The 13,983-nt window shown below is 43.4% G+C and overlaps 1 long non-coding RNA gene across 2 annotated transcripts; it reads right to left on the bottom strand.

The window, feature by feature from the left end:
* Positions 1-1,640: 1,640 nt before the first annotated feature.
* Positions 1,641-7,805, bottom strand: LOC308585512. Of its 2 annotated transcripts, XR_014007455.1 has the most exons (5): positions 7,717-7,805; positions 5,219-5,379; positions 3,342-3,450; positions 2,625-2,828; positions 1,641-1,668 (listed from the first exon to the last, which is right to left on the bottom strand). It is a non-coding gene; the product is annotated as an uncharacterized lncRNA (long non-coding RNA). The 2 variants fall into 2 exon arrangements; XR_014007456.1 differs by lacking the exon at positions 5,219-5,379.
* Positions 7,806-13,983: the final 6,178 nt, after the last annotated feature.

Raw genomic sequence — 13,983 nt, 5'->3', positions numbered from 1 at the left:
TATTTACTTTTAGATTTCTCAAAAGTTGAGCAGTCAATAAAGAGAGTTTGTGTGTGAACCAATAATTGCCAAGCAAGAGGAAGTAGTGGGAAATGATCAAGAGATATGTGGCGGCTGTTTTCAATAGTGTCCGTTCACCAGTTTCATGGTGGGCGGCTCTTCAGTGATTTCCCCATATATTTCAAACTAATAAGACTCAATCTGATGTATTATAATAAATTTATGGAATATTTGCCAGAACCAAAGATAACACAGTTCTTTCCATAAATTTGAGCGCAATATGAACACAAGGCTAAGCCCCCAGTTACTCCTGTTACTCCTGTTAGGGCCAGACCTGGGCCTTATGTAAGGCTACCACTTAACTCATGCCCAGCTAAAATTTATCTTTGTATGTATAGATGGGAATTTAGAAATAATAATTATAATCTAAATAGAAACACAATACAGCTCAGCATAGCGGGGAAGACTGCAACCTGTGTATAGCTCAATCTGCTGCCCATGTCAATTTGTTGATGGCAACTTCAAGGTTCCCCCTCTACCTTCTTATGACTCTTTATTGTTCAACCAGATTTGGACCGGATAGCCTTTCAAACGTAGAATTGTAGGGTATAACTCATAGCTACCTTAGCCTTGAGTAGCCTTCAAATAAAGATGTGGGATACAGATTTTTCAACCCAACCTCCTTTCCATCCTTTGCTGGAGTTGAAGCCTTGAACTAGTGTGAGAAATGAGGAACAGAGGGTAGTATATGGAGCATACTATGTTGATCAGGCAATGGCTGAAGACCAGATTCCTAGTACTTATATGAGTCTGGTCTAGAGCCTTCCTATTGGATGCCATACACAGAAGCTGATTACTTAAATCCCTATTACTCTCTGTGCTCAATGGAAAGTCTAAGGATTCACATTTCCAGGGAGATCACTAGGCTCAGTCCCAGCCATGGTCCACAAGATGTCCAGTTCAAGTAGCAGATTCCCCTACAGCTTCCTTGATCTTCAGATCTCAAACGTTTACCTACCCCATGATGAAACTTCTCTTGGTTTGAAAGAAGAGAAATAATATATTAGCATGTTTTCCACAAGGGCTGGCATTGTATTGATAAATAATTAAAGATGAATATCTTTCACAGTTATTAATCATCATTAGCATGAGAAACGCCAGACAAAAACCTGGTGCATAGTTGGGAAGAAATAATGAACTGAACAATCTCTCATGGGTATTGCTGTTCAAAAAGATCAAATATTACTCCTACATGCATATAATGGATATAGGAAAAATGCTAGTGTTCTGTTACCTACCTGTGGTGAGGATTAAAATTACTGTCCAGTGGCCAACTCGAGAGAATAAGATCAACTTTTTCAAAAGGAAAAGTGTTTTACTATTACTCTCCAGGGCAAAATAAAACACTTTTTTATTTTATTCAAGTATCATGTCTTCAGGCCTTCCAGATTTATTTTCTTATTGATTAGCAACTGTAATTCTTTTGCTTACTTAGCTACAGAGCCCCTGGTGAGTATTACCAGAGTGTATGCTTCCAGCTCTTCAGTAATGAGAACCTGCTTTCTTGCCTGTTATGGAGTGAAAAATATTCAAGTGCCTTCATCTCTGCTTCCACACAGTGACTGGGTGCTCATGTCATGGTTTAGGGTGGGTTAGGTTTATTTATGACTCAAAAGTAATGCTTGATGCTTAAAAAAAAAAAAAGAAAGTCCAAGGAAGATGAAACCTTCATCAGGAATAAGAGTACAGACATTTAAAATATATTTTGGGGTATTTTGACAAATTCTTTCATTATTTCCTGAAGAATAGAAGAGCCTTGCTAGAACAGGTAAAAAGTGCAGGTTCCAAGTGAAAGGATAGGTCTTTATCAAAATACAAATATGCATAGTGACAGCCTCAGAAATAAGGAGGAGGCTGCAAAGAACCACATCCACAGCAATGTTTTTAATACAATTCCAAATTGCACATGTCATTTCTATTAATCAATCAAAGGATCACAACAATCTTAATAGTTGCAAACCTGATGTCATCATCCTGAACCAATCAAAAATCATTTGGTTCTTCAGATTGGCCCTCATCGTAATATCATGTGATTACATATAACATTTTTTTGTTGTCTTTCTTTATTTGACTAATTTTCCTGTTCATTAAAAGGCTTCCAATGTCCTCTTTCATGTGTCTACAAAACAATTCAAGATTAATCACAGTTGCCATGCCTAGCTGATTTTATTTTCAGGCATACCACAGCCACCATAGATTCTAACAGTTTATTCTTTTCAGTATCCTGGAATGGCCATTCATTATGTACAGTACCTAAAAGCAGCTAGTTCTGTACTGTAAAATGCAGGTACAGGACCTTTGAGTTTAGATAGGCCACAGACTCAAAAGAAAATGGAAAAATGGAAAATACAGTTTTATGAAATTATTTTTTTCTCCAACACCAACTCCCACCAGCCCCAGCCAACAGGGCAATGGTCAGGAATCATGGGAGTTGCAGTCTGACATTAGGAGGACCACAGCTCTCTCCCTTTCCTATCTAGTCCAGCATTCTGCTATAGGAAAATGTTAGGGTTTCAGTGACTTCCATTCTCGTTTCAGTAAGTCCATCTTAGAAATCAGTCAACATGTTGCTGAATTCAGCTTGGTTTATTATTCATACCTCATTTCTACAGGTAAGAAAAGCAGAGTACATGTGAACATATGTAACAGTCCCAGTTTAAAACGATTAAAGCAGACAGCAATGAAGACTTCAAAGTCAGCAGCAATGGATTGAAAACCTAGATTGTACTCTCAAAGCAGCCTGAAAGGAAAAGGTCTTCATAAGTCGCCTGAAAACAGATAAGGAGGGGGCAAAATAGAGCTCCACCAGCAGGGATTTCCATTGTCTTGGTGCTGTCACTGAAAAGGCCCTGTCCTTTATACCAGGCTGTCTAAACTCACAGGCAGATGGGACAGACAGCAGGGCCTCAGCCACTGTTGGTAAAGCCCAGGCAAATTCATATGGCAGTAGGGAGTTTATCATGGATTTTCACCTACAGTAAAATCTGAGGTGAATCTGGTGGTTCTGCTTGGACAAAACATCTGAATATTTTCAGGGGGGATTAAAGATTTTATTAAGCCTACAGATATTTACTGAGGAATGATGGAAGGGAAAGCAGAATATTCCCAGCATGATGCTTCCCTTTGGACAAAATGGATGGCAAATGCCCCAAGTGAGTTTGCACAGCCATCCTTTAAATCTGCTTCTTGTCAGATGCAAAGAGCCTCGGGAGGCCTCGGGTAACTATTAGAACTAGAGGACCATGTGCTTGAAATAAATCAGTTGGGTTTTGTTTTCTCACCACGTGGTTTGAGTTCCTCTTTCTGCCCATCTGCCATCAGCAGACAGCTAACTTCTCTCAGCACTGAAAGTCCTTTGGTTCTTTGTGCTCGAAATAATAATAGGAGGACCTGTTAAAATTCAAGGCAAACAGTGTGCTCTTTTTGGACGTGAATGTGAGGTGAAATCTCACCGTAGCTTTTTGGGTGCTAAGGAAGCCAAAATCCCTCCAATCCTTTGAATTAATATGAGGAGAGAACTTTCATTTTTCTTCATTGCTGACTGGTATATTAAAGCAAGAAGATTCTAGGTTAACCAAAACAGTGTGGAAAGGCTACATGGTGTGCTATAACAATTAATTTTTTTTACAATAATATTTATTAATTTTAATAGACATAACAAAAGAGAAAATATGCAACAACACAATAGAGAAATGAAAAAAGAAGAAAAAAGAATTACAAACTTAAAATACCTAAACAGAAAAAAGAAACTCAATTAATTAATTAAAATCCATTTTCATAAACATTTTAGTTGACTTCCTCTAATCCTCTCCATCTGAATTTCCTCTTAATTTGAATGTAGCAGTTTCCAATATCATTATTTCATAAAACAATATTACAGTCGTATTCCAATTTCTTTACCTTTCTTATAGTACATTTTCTTATTTATATATTTAAGTCTAATTTAATCCTAGGTCTGATTGGTTCTTTCAAGTGGTTACATTTCTTTAATATTAGAATATTTGTTCAAATAGTCTTTAAATTTCTTCCAGTCTTCTTGGTAGTCCTCTTCTTTCTGGTCGCGGAATCTCCCGGTGAGATCAGCCAGCTCCATAAATTCCATTATAACAATTAATATCTTTAAGATTAATATTTATAAGAATATCATAACTGTGCACACTATAGCTGATACTGTTTTGTGCTCTCCATTTCTTAAAGTTGTTTTAAAATGTTTTTATATTGTGAAACCCATCCTGGGACCTTAGGTTGAAGGGTGGGAAGCAAACAAGCAAGCAAGCAAGCAAGCAAACAAACAAACAAACAAACAAACAAACATGTTGGTAAGTGCCTAATCCCCCAAAGCTGGTTCCCTCCTTTCTTTTGTAAAATTTCACATCAAACAGATGTCATACGATATGGCTCATAGAATAACATCCAAACATTCAGAAAGTGGAAATCCAGGAAATTGCCCCCCCCCCACCAAAGATACCCCACCTCTGACTCATAAGTACCCAGCTGAGAATGTCAAATGCATTTATTGTTCCCATTTCTAACAATTGTGAGAGTTTGGCCACCTTGTCTGCAATTCCCATTTTGCAGTAAAGCTCCATGTATAATTTCTTTCATAATGCTCTATGTCTTAATGACAAATTGCAGCCGCTTTGAAACAATCCTGGCTGACAGTGGAAGTGGCTACTGAATCTTAATAATCAATTTTTAGGAATCCATTATCATTGCTACTGCCAAGATGAGAGAAATGTCACACCAGCATATGTCTGAAAACTACAGTGGTTAAACAAGTCTGCTACTGGTGGAATGGTCCAGTCTAGTTCCATCATCTATAAGCTCGAGGATGTCTCATGGATCCTTTGGTTCATTCCTTTCTAAGATCTATTCTTCTCCAGGGGAAGCCCTGCAGCCCTGAGTATCATTAGTACACTTTCTAACAAATATATACCACCTCAGTTCTCATGCCCAGAGGATATTGAGATATGAGACAGCAAACATGTTCTGGGTCAGACACTCAAGCAACAGCATGATTTGAATCTGGGTCTTCTATGTCTTAGCCTAATAGCCTTGATCATTACACCACAGTGGTTCTGGATTTCAGACTGAGAGTACATGAAAATCTATTGGAAACAGGCAGGAGCTATGGTATTCTAAACTTGATAGCTGATACCTTCTTATGTGAGTTCAAATTAGAGGCACACTCAGAGATGTCATTGTTAGACACCCCCCAAGGCCCACATCCATCTGGAGCTCACTGCCAATCCCTGGAGCTACCAGTTTCTCTTCCTTCTACTACCTTCACCTGCCTTTTCCAAGGCTAGATCTACACAGCTATAAAAAACAAAACACTCTGAAAACTTTCTGAAAACAACCGTTTTAAAGCTCACAATGAAAAATTTCACTGAGTTGTGATTTCAGCTCTACAGTGCCATCTGATTTCATAGTGTTGTAACACATTTATAGTGTTGTAATTTGACTAATATAGCTGAGTCCCAAGTGACTAAGCAGTGGGAGGACCAAGAAGAAAGAGCAGTAACCTCTACAGGCCTTGTTTGTTTTTTTAATCTCTGGCATTGGGCAGACTGAGCATAGAGAGAGGGGAAAGTGAATAGGCAGTGGCAACAGCTGCAATGTGGAGGAGCTGGAAGGACCACTCTAAGAAGAGGACCCAGTGATAGCACTAATTTTGGTAGATTTTGAAGACACATCATTTTCTGCTGCATGGGGTGTTAGGAAGGGTTAGTACCTCTGGTGGGGGACACGTTGTGTTCCTTCTGAGGTCATTTGTCCATCTTTGGTTACCACCCTGCATTCAGTTGTCACCTAATCTCACCTTATCCCTCATCTGTGGCTCCTAGAAGCTGTCAGTGTGCAACAACGGCCACACCCTGGGAATGGCTTCGATTAGCTGGCTAAACCAGGTGGGGGAACCGAGGGGCCTCAAACCCTCCAAGAATTTGGAACTTCTCCTGCATGTGAGGACAGGCACCACCCCCCCAGGACCAATAGTGGGTGTGCTGGTCCTGGGGGGGTGGTGGTTACCGTGGGGCGAGGTCCAGGACCTGAGTCGAGGGTTGGCGGACAGTCCTCCACGGGTGAAGCAGGGTCCAAAGCGAGGAGCCTGGCAAGGACAGGAACTCTGGAGGAACAGGACTGGGTGCTGACTGAAACAGCTCTTCAACGATGTTGCTCCCGCAACCTAGGACCGGGCTGACTGGCCTTTATCTTCTCTGAGGCCAGGGGCAGTCCTGGCCCCCAGGAGACCCGCCTCTCCTGGCCTTAAGGCGAGCACTCCTCCTGGGAGAAACCAGTTCCCTCCGCCTCTCTGCCCTGAGCCTCTGCAGCTCAGAAGAGGCTGGAGGGTTACTGGACCCAGGGGGAGACTCACCTTCCCCTGACACGGCTGGGAGAGGCGCACCTGTAGGCACTGTGTCCTCAACCACCTCCGGAGCCAGAGTGGATCCACCTGGTGCCTGCTCCTGAGGATCTGGCACAGGTGCAGGCACTTCAGAATCAAGGCCCTGCCCCAGTTCAGCCGGCCCTGGAGGCGGGGTCTCCTGTGCAGGCTGGGATTCCTCCGGTTCAGCCTCTGAATCGGATTCCCAGGCCATCACAGTGGGTCTGATGATCAAGAAGGCAGTTTCTGCATGTGCTGTAGAGGAAGGTGAGGGGCAGATAGGGCTCATCAACCTGGGAAGGTAGCCCATCTAGGAGAAGGAAAACCCTGGTCCTAAACTTCCACTGCCTTGCAGGGTATCTTCAGGAGAAGAAAGGCTAAGAAGTAAACCCTACAAAAATCAGGAATAGAGTCCCTATGTTGGCTGGATGGTGCTTTGTACACCTCCATTTGGCAGTTCCTGCAGCCAAGCTGGTCCCAAGCATATTGCTCTGCTTTCCTTTGGATCGACCTCTGTCCAGGCTTGTGCCCTGGGGAGGTCATTTTTGTGCACAGCGGTTTGAGTTCACCCCCAGAAGTGCACTCTATTGTCTCTCAAAACAGATGGGTGCCAACAACAATTCATGATTTTCGATCAAAGGTGGACCATGTACCACCGGTGGTCCATGAGGTTCATTCACATGGTTCATGGCGACAGCTCTGTGCAACAGCAGCATAACTATGTTTGTGAGAGAAGAATGGTGGCTGAACTAGCTGCTCTGTCATCACTAGAACCTGATGCTCTGCCTGGAAGGTGAGTGCGGCAGATCAGAAGTAACTGTGGCTGGTAACAAAATGGGGGAAGGCCATGAGAGGGTGACAAAGCATTTGAAAGGCGTGAAGAGTCCATACATGTTAATGGAAGGAGTAGCAAGAAAGTGGATAAGATGCTAAGAGAGAATGCACACAAGAGAAAGGGAAAGAGTCAGAGTGGGAGTTATTGGTTTATAAATAAAATATCCAAACACAAAGCAGGAAGAATGCTGAATCTGACCTACGTCATTGTATTAAAATTTGAATTCTGCATATATATATGTGTGTGTGTGTGTGTGTGTGTGTGTGTGTGTGTGTGTGTGTGTGCCACTTTAGCAGCTAGCACTGTATATTTCAAAGAGCATCATTATGTGGTCTGCCAAGACCCTCAGAAATTTTCAAGTGACTGGGAGGGGGAGTGTGGGAGCCAGCCTTATAGATATTAAGCTAAGTATTTGTTTAGTTGTGGCTGCTTTTACCTTTTTATCTTACGTTGCAGTGATGACTTTTCCATTTTTATATAATGCAAACTGTCTTGAAAGGGCATTACCCAGAAAGGTGTCCTTGAAAGACTGCAAAACAAACAAAACAATAATATTTATGTTGCGTAAATGGAGCTCTCCAGGCAAAGGATTTTGATTGTTTTCTTGCAACTTTGGAATAGATGCATACGTGTGCAGAGGCAATGGCTGCATTGTGCATAGGGAAGCTACCTTCTCCTTCCCTCCCAGTCTCTGGCCCGCAGAAGTAAACAAATGAAGGACTCACTTGCACATTCATGTCAGTGTGGCGGCATCTGTGACAATGATTCAATTCCAGCATATTGGTCCCATCACAGCTTTCTGCGCTATAAGTAGGTGTTCCTCGGGGATGCTTTTCGTGCCCAGCTTTGAGTTTCACACAAGATCATCCCTGTGCACAGCCGTAAATTAGAGCAGAACATCCTGCTTTGTGTCATTTCTGCCTTCCTAGTTTTAATTAGCTAAGTGCCGGCCTCTGGTAAAGCACTCAGAGGTACTCCTCAGACATTCTTCCGCATGAAGCTGGTCTACACTGGCAGGGGGTGGCAATGGCTTGCTGCTTTTTCGAGCCAGAGTCTCTGAAGGCTGGTCCCCCAATGCTCTTCTCTTCTCATAGCAAGACAGCTTGCCTGAATTATTTGCCATTAGCAAAAGCGGAATTACTTTATTCATTTATTTTTAAAGTTATTCCGCCTGCCTGAATGTCTTCTCTGCAAATCGAAAACCAGCTTTGGACAATCTTTAAGTGGTCTCAAGAGGAAAAGCAGTAGGTATACTGTTTTCCATTCAGATTTCTTTAATCTACACTTTATTTTCTTCTTTATATTTATTATGCAGGCTGGTGGTTAGTCTAGCTATGAGGACTGGGCTTAAATCCCAGCTCATCTATAGTGGTCCTGGGGAGAACCTTACTTCTCAGGTCTGATTTGTATGCTACTGCTGAGGTCTATCTCACCATACGACCATGACGACATTTGGATGATGAAATCACATGGATCAGACAGGTCATTGACAAACACTATGCCTTGGGCTCTTAATTTGACCACATGAATGCATATCCTTGGAGCTACTTGATGCCTATGACACCTTTTTCTCTTCCTAACTACTAGGTGCTCTTCTCCTCCAGATAGTAACATAGGACTCCTGGGGTGTGTGTAAAGTTATAGGCAGGAAGAGGATGTGGAGGTATGTGGAGCCTTCCTCTCACCATCCACCATGCTTGGCACTGCACCTAATGCTGTTGTTGTTGTTTAGTCGTTTAGTCGTGTCCGACTCTTCGTGACCCCATGGACCAGAGCACGCCAGGCACTTCTGTCTTCCACTGCCTCCCACAGTTTGGTCAAACTCATGTTTGTAGCTTCAAAAACACTATCCAACCATCTTGTCCTCTGTCGTCCCCTTCTCCTTGTGCCCTCCATCTTTCCCAACATCAGGGTCTTTTCCAGGGAGTCTTCTCTTCTCATGAGGTGGCCAAAGTATTGGAGCCTCAGCTTCAGGATCTGTCCTTCCAGTGAGCACTCAGGGCTGATTTCCTTAATAATGGATAGGTTTGATCTTCTTGCAGTCCATGGGACTCTCAAGAGTCTCCTCCAGCACCATAATTCAAAAGCATCAATTCTTCAGCGATCAGCCTTCTTGATGGTCCAGTTTTCACTTCCATACATCACTACTGGGAAAACCATAGCCATTATTATATGGACCTTTGTTGGATCCCCTTCATGGATCACTGTCTTGCCATGGTGAAGGGGCTTGAATAACTCAGAGAAGCTATGAACTATGCTGAGCAGGGCACCTAAGATGGGCAGGTCATAGTGGAGAGTTTTGACCAAACGTGATCCACCTGGAGGAGGCACCGGCAAGCCACTCCAGTATCCCTGGCAAGAAAACTCCATCGACAAAGACAACAGGCACCTAATGCTAGCTCCAATGAAAAAGGCAAGGCAGATATCAGAAGAGATTTGCAAGGGATGAAGTTCCAAGATGGAAGGCTTTGAGTGTTCCTCTCTCTGACAGCTGAGGCTTAATCTGGCCACCACCATTGCCACCTTGTGCTTTGGGAAGAGGGAAGAGTGCAGAAAGTTTCATTGCACAAGAGGAAATCCTTGTCCTAATGGAATGTGCTAGCTGGATACTGCCCACTATCTTTAGGGTGGTGGGCAGTTGCTTAGGTGGTTTTAAAAAGCAGAGTAGCTGTATTTCATAATTGTTTTGAGCACTCAGGAAAACATCTTGTCAATACTGAGTGTGAGAAGGGTGGTGGTTGGAGATATCTACATAACACCGAGCCCTGGGGTACAGGAACAGGGTCTATGCAAAGGGAAGAGGGTGGAGGAGATGTTGGGCACATGGAAAGGTGAGCAGCAGCCTCACTGTGGCTTTGTAATTATGGGAGACAACCAGGCAGAAAGGAAGCATGCACCACCCCAATAATCTCCAGGGAGGAGTAGAGACTTTAGCAAAAAATAAAGACCTGCTCGGAAGCAAAGTTCTAGTGTGCCTGAAGATGGATAGAAAATGAAATGGATTTTGCTCGGAGAAGCTGCACTGAAGAATTCAATGAATTTCTTTCCACATCAGAGAAAACGTGGAGACAATGGAGCGTATCTGTAAGCTCACCTCCTTCTTAGGCTCTGTGCAAACAGTTTCTCTCAAGGCATGTGTGAGGGACATCATCTGCACCCTTCACACTAAGCATTATTATAAACAGATATTGCTTGCAAGGGTTTCTGCTCATCAACCCATGCAGCAGTAGAGCTGTCTGTTGAGCAATGAGGAATTCCATCCTCCACATTAGGTTAGGACTATTGGTCTAAAACTGAGTTACTCGTGGGTTAGGAATATACACCTGCAACTGCTCCTATAGGTATCACTGCATAGGCGTGTTTCAGTTCTGATTTACTAAATGTTTATTTCATTTGGCTTGGTGGAGATTTGGGGGGGGGGTTGGGGGGTGTACAAATTCTTCATCATCTTGAATTAAGTTCTCTGACAAGAGATGGCAGGGGGAATTTTATGACGTGGAAGCTACACTTGGGAACTTGCTTCCAGCCTCTGCTACATCAGGACACCTGTTTTTACTACTCAGATGTACGTATATTAACTCTGAAACCTCTTTATGTCTTCTCAGTAAATGGATGTTTATCAAGGGTGAGCTGAGACACCCTTGTGTGTGTGTGTTTTGTGTGTGTTGATGAATCTCTCTCGTTCCTCTGTGAGTGAACTCATTTGAGTTATTTTGAAGCTTTTCTTCTTGGTGCCATTTTCTTCCTCCTCCTTTACCCTTACAATCTTCTTTTTTAAATTTTTTAATTCAAAATTAAAACAAGACATATTATCCAAAAACATACCATCCTTGTCCCCCCACATTTTCCTTCCCCACTCCCACACAAAACCCACCCACCCCACCCCCGACTTCCCTCAGTTCTAGTCTTTGCTTTCTCTGAGACTGCTGTTTTCTGCATGTTACAAAGTTGTATAGATCCTCAAACTATTTAGCTGATTATTATCAATAAAAAGTTTGTGAATGTTTATTCAAAACCTGCCAAGGAGTCCAGTTCACTTTGTTGCATCTTCAGATACTTTGTAAAGGGTTCCCATTCACCCTTAAAGTCACAGTTATTCTTGTCCCGTAGCTTATATGTCAGTTTTGCCAGTTCTGCATAGTCTGGCAATTTTTTTTTGCCATGCTTCTTTAGTTGGGGTTTCTTCAGTCTTCCATCCTTGTGCTACCAGAACTCTCGTGGCCTACCCTTACAATCTTTACCCATGTTTGGGTCACATTTACTGATGTTTGCTGTGGAGAGAGCCAAATGGAGTTTTGCCAATGACTGATGTCACAGTACTGCAGCTTGCACACTGATGGCTGAAGTCACAATGCGACACCTGATGTGATGAGGCCAGGTATGCTTATAAGCAAAATCCTGTGAGTTTTTACAGCCAGTAAGGTTAAATGGCAAATGAGTCTCAGAATTGGGAGGGCAAAAGAAGTAGGAAATAAAGCCCCAAGAAGCAGCTACAATCAGAACAACCAAAGGATGTCATATCTTTTGAGGTGAGCAACTGCTGGAAGTTGCAAAGAATGTGCTATTTTCACAGGTTCAATCATCTTTCGTGGTGGGTGTCATTGCGGCCGGGCATCTGGGCTCTCATGGAGATCTGGCTTGGGGATGCCCCCCCCCCGTGCCAACCCCCAGCTGCATCATGCCCCGCCAGGCCAATCAACGCCGGACGGTGGCATGGCTGTGGGAGTTTTAAACTGTCGCACGGCTGGGGCGGGGGGCTTCCCTCTTTTGCTTCCTTTATGCATTGGTATGACAGGACCTTGGTATGGCAACCATATTATTGGGGCTGGGTAGGAATTGGCACCAGCCATTTGGTTTTCGCCTACCTTGTAGCAATCGTCACAACTTTGTAAAGTTAGGCATTGGGTAAGCCTTTGTTTAATGGAGGGGAGGTTGTAGCCTCCACCTGTCCCTCTCCATAAAGGGATCCTGTTAAAGGGATCCGGGTGTGTGGATCCTGTCCAAAGCCTGGACGTGGGCTAGGGCCATGCCACAATCCCAGATGGTACCCCTCAGGGTGCCCCTATTTGTGGGTTACCCTTAGTTGTACTCCCTGAAAATGGGCAAGAGTCAAGATATAGCCTGGCTTCACCCAATGCCTAAGCCAAACAGCTCACATCTGTAACCAATAAAGTTGTGGCCAGTTTTAGCCCATAACCCTAAATAGTTGTGTTGGTGTACCCAGCCAGATGGGCAGGGTACAAATAATAAATTATTATTATTATTATTATTAATCAATAGGGAACTGCAGGGCATGGGGCCTTGGCACGCAATGAATGATCAGAATTTGAAAGTATCTTATGCAGTCCCAGTGATAACCAAAGCTGAGGTTATTCTAACCCTGTGTTCAAACCCTTTGCCATTCTGTTGGCATCTGCAGCATTGAAAACTGCTTGTTTTCAGTTACTTACAATTGTGGTTTTATGGCTTGATCATGCATTGCCATAATCAGTCCTTCCACGTCTACAGGAGAAATAAACTCCACTTTTGGAGATGTTTCCTTGATAAATGTGCATCTTTCCTCCTTGAGGCTTGTTGGGTAGTGGCAATGCGTTTTCCCCAGATTCTCAGAAGCAACCTTCTTTGAAATTGTTTCAGAAATTGTTTTTCTAATTTGCTTGGCTCCAGAGGGGAGTAGCTTTTTTATCTGCTCTCACAAGTGCTTGCAACAGGGAATAATCTATGTTCTGAAAACTGGCATTTTTAAAATAATGATTTACACAGAGCAGGCAGAAATGCACTGTGCCTCGTGGAGGGTCTCCCTCTCTCCACACACACCCTACCCATTGCTCCCCCCCCCCCGTTTTGTTCACATTGTGTATGAAGGGCTAGGAGGGTGCATAAAATACAGAACTAAAGACAGATTTAAAACACTAATTGACAAAACATATTTTCCACCTACCCCTCCAATGACTGCCCACTTTAGGTTTTGGCTCATCACTAAAAGATAACCAAGCTCTAATTTCAGTAGACTTCCTATTTACAGAGTTAAAAATTCGCCCTCTCTGGGATTCTTAGTAGATCAGTGGCATTTTAATTTCTGCGGATTCTCACTTTGCAATGCAAGCAACCAAATCTGACTCTTGTGAATTCCTCTAACTTCAGCTCCTCAATATGTCACTCATCCACATGTCTGTATTATCTCAATTAAAAACTCACATTTTCCTTATAAGGTATTTCACCTTTGCCATGCATACACCTGTGTGTGTGCCTTTGTGCTTGAATTCCTGAGCTGCTGTTTCCCCATCCACACCACACACCCCCTCCCTTCACTGCAGACCATCTGAGCATGGCAAATTTGACAGGTGGGTTGGCCAAACTCCAGACTGCTGGGATCAGCTTGGGCAGGGGAAGTTAACAGGCACGGCAGATCCAGCAGGCAAGGGGTGCCTCACACAACAGCTGACTGGTGAGGGGCAGATCTGCAGCACATCCAGTGGATTCCTCTTCCTGCTCTCACATAAGCATCCCATGGAGTAAAAGGTCATGGTAAAGGACCCCTGGATGGTTAAGTCCTGTCAAAGGTGACTATGGGGTTGCGGCGCTCATCTTGCTTCAGGCTGAGGGAGCCAGCGTTTGTCCACAGACAGCTTTCCGGGTCATGTGGCCAGCATGACTAAACCGCTTCTGGTGCAACGGAACACCGTAATGGAAACCAGAGTGC

The sequence above is a fragment of the Podarcis bocagei genome (genome assembly GCF_964188305.1).
Source record: "Podarcis bocagei genome assembly, chromosome: 4".
Classification (NCBI taxonomy): Eukaryota; Metazoa; Chordata; class Lepidosauria; order Squamata; family Lacertidae; genus Podarcis; species Podarcis bocagei.
This window is presented reverse-complemented; position numbering and strand designations above follow the sequence as displayed.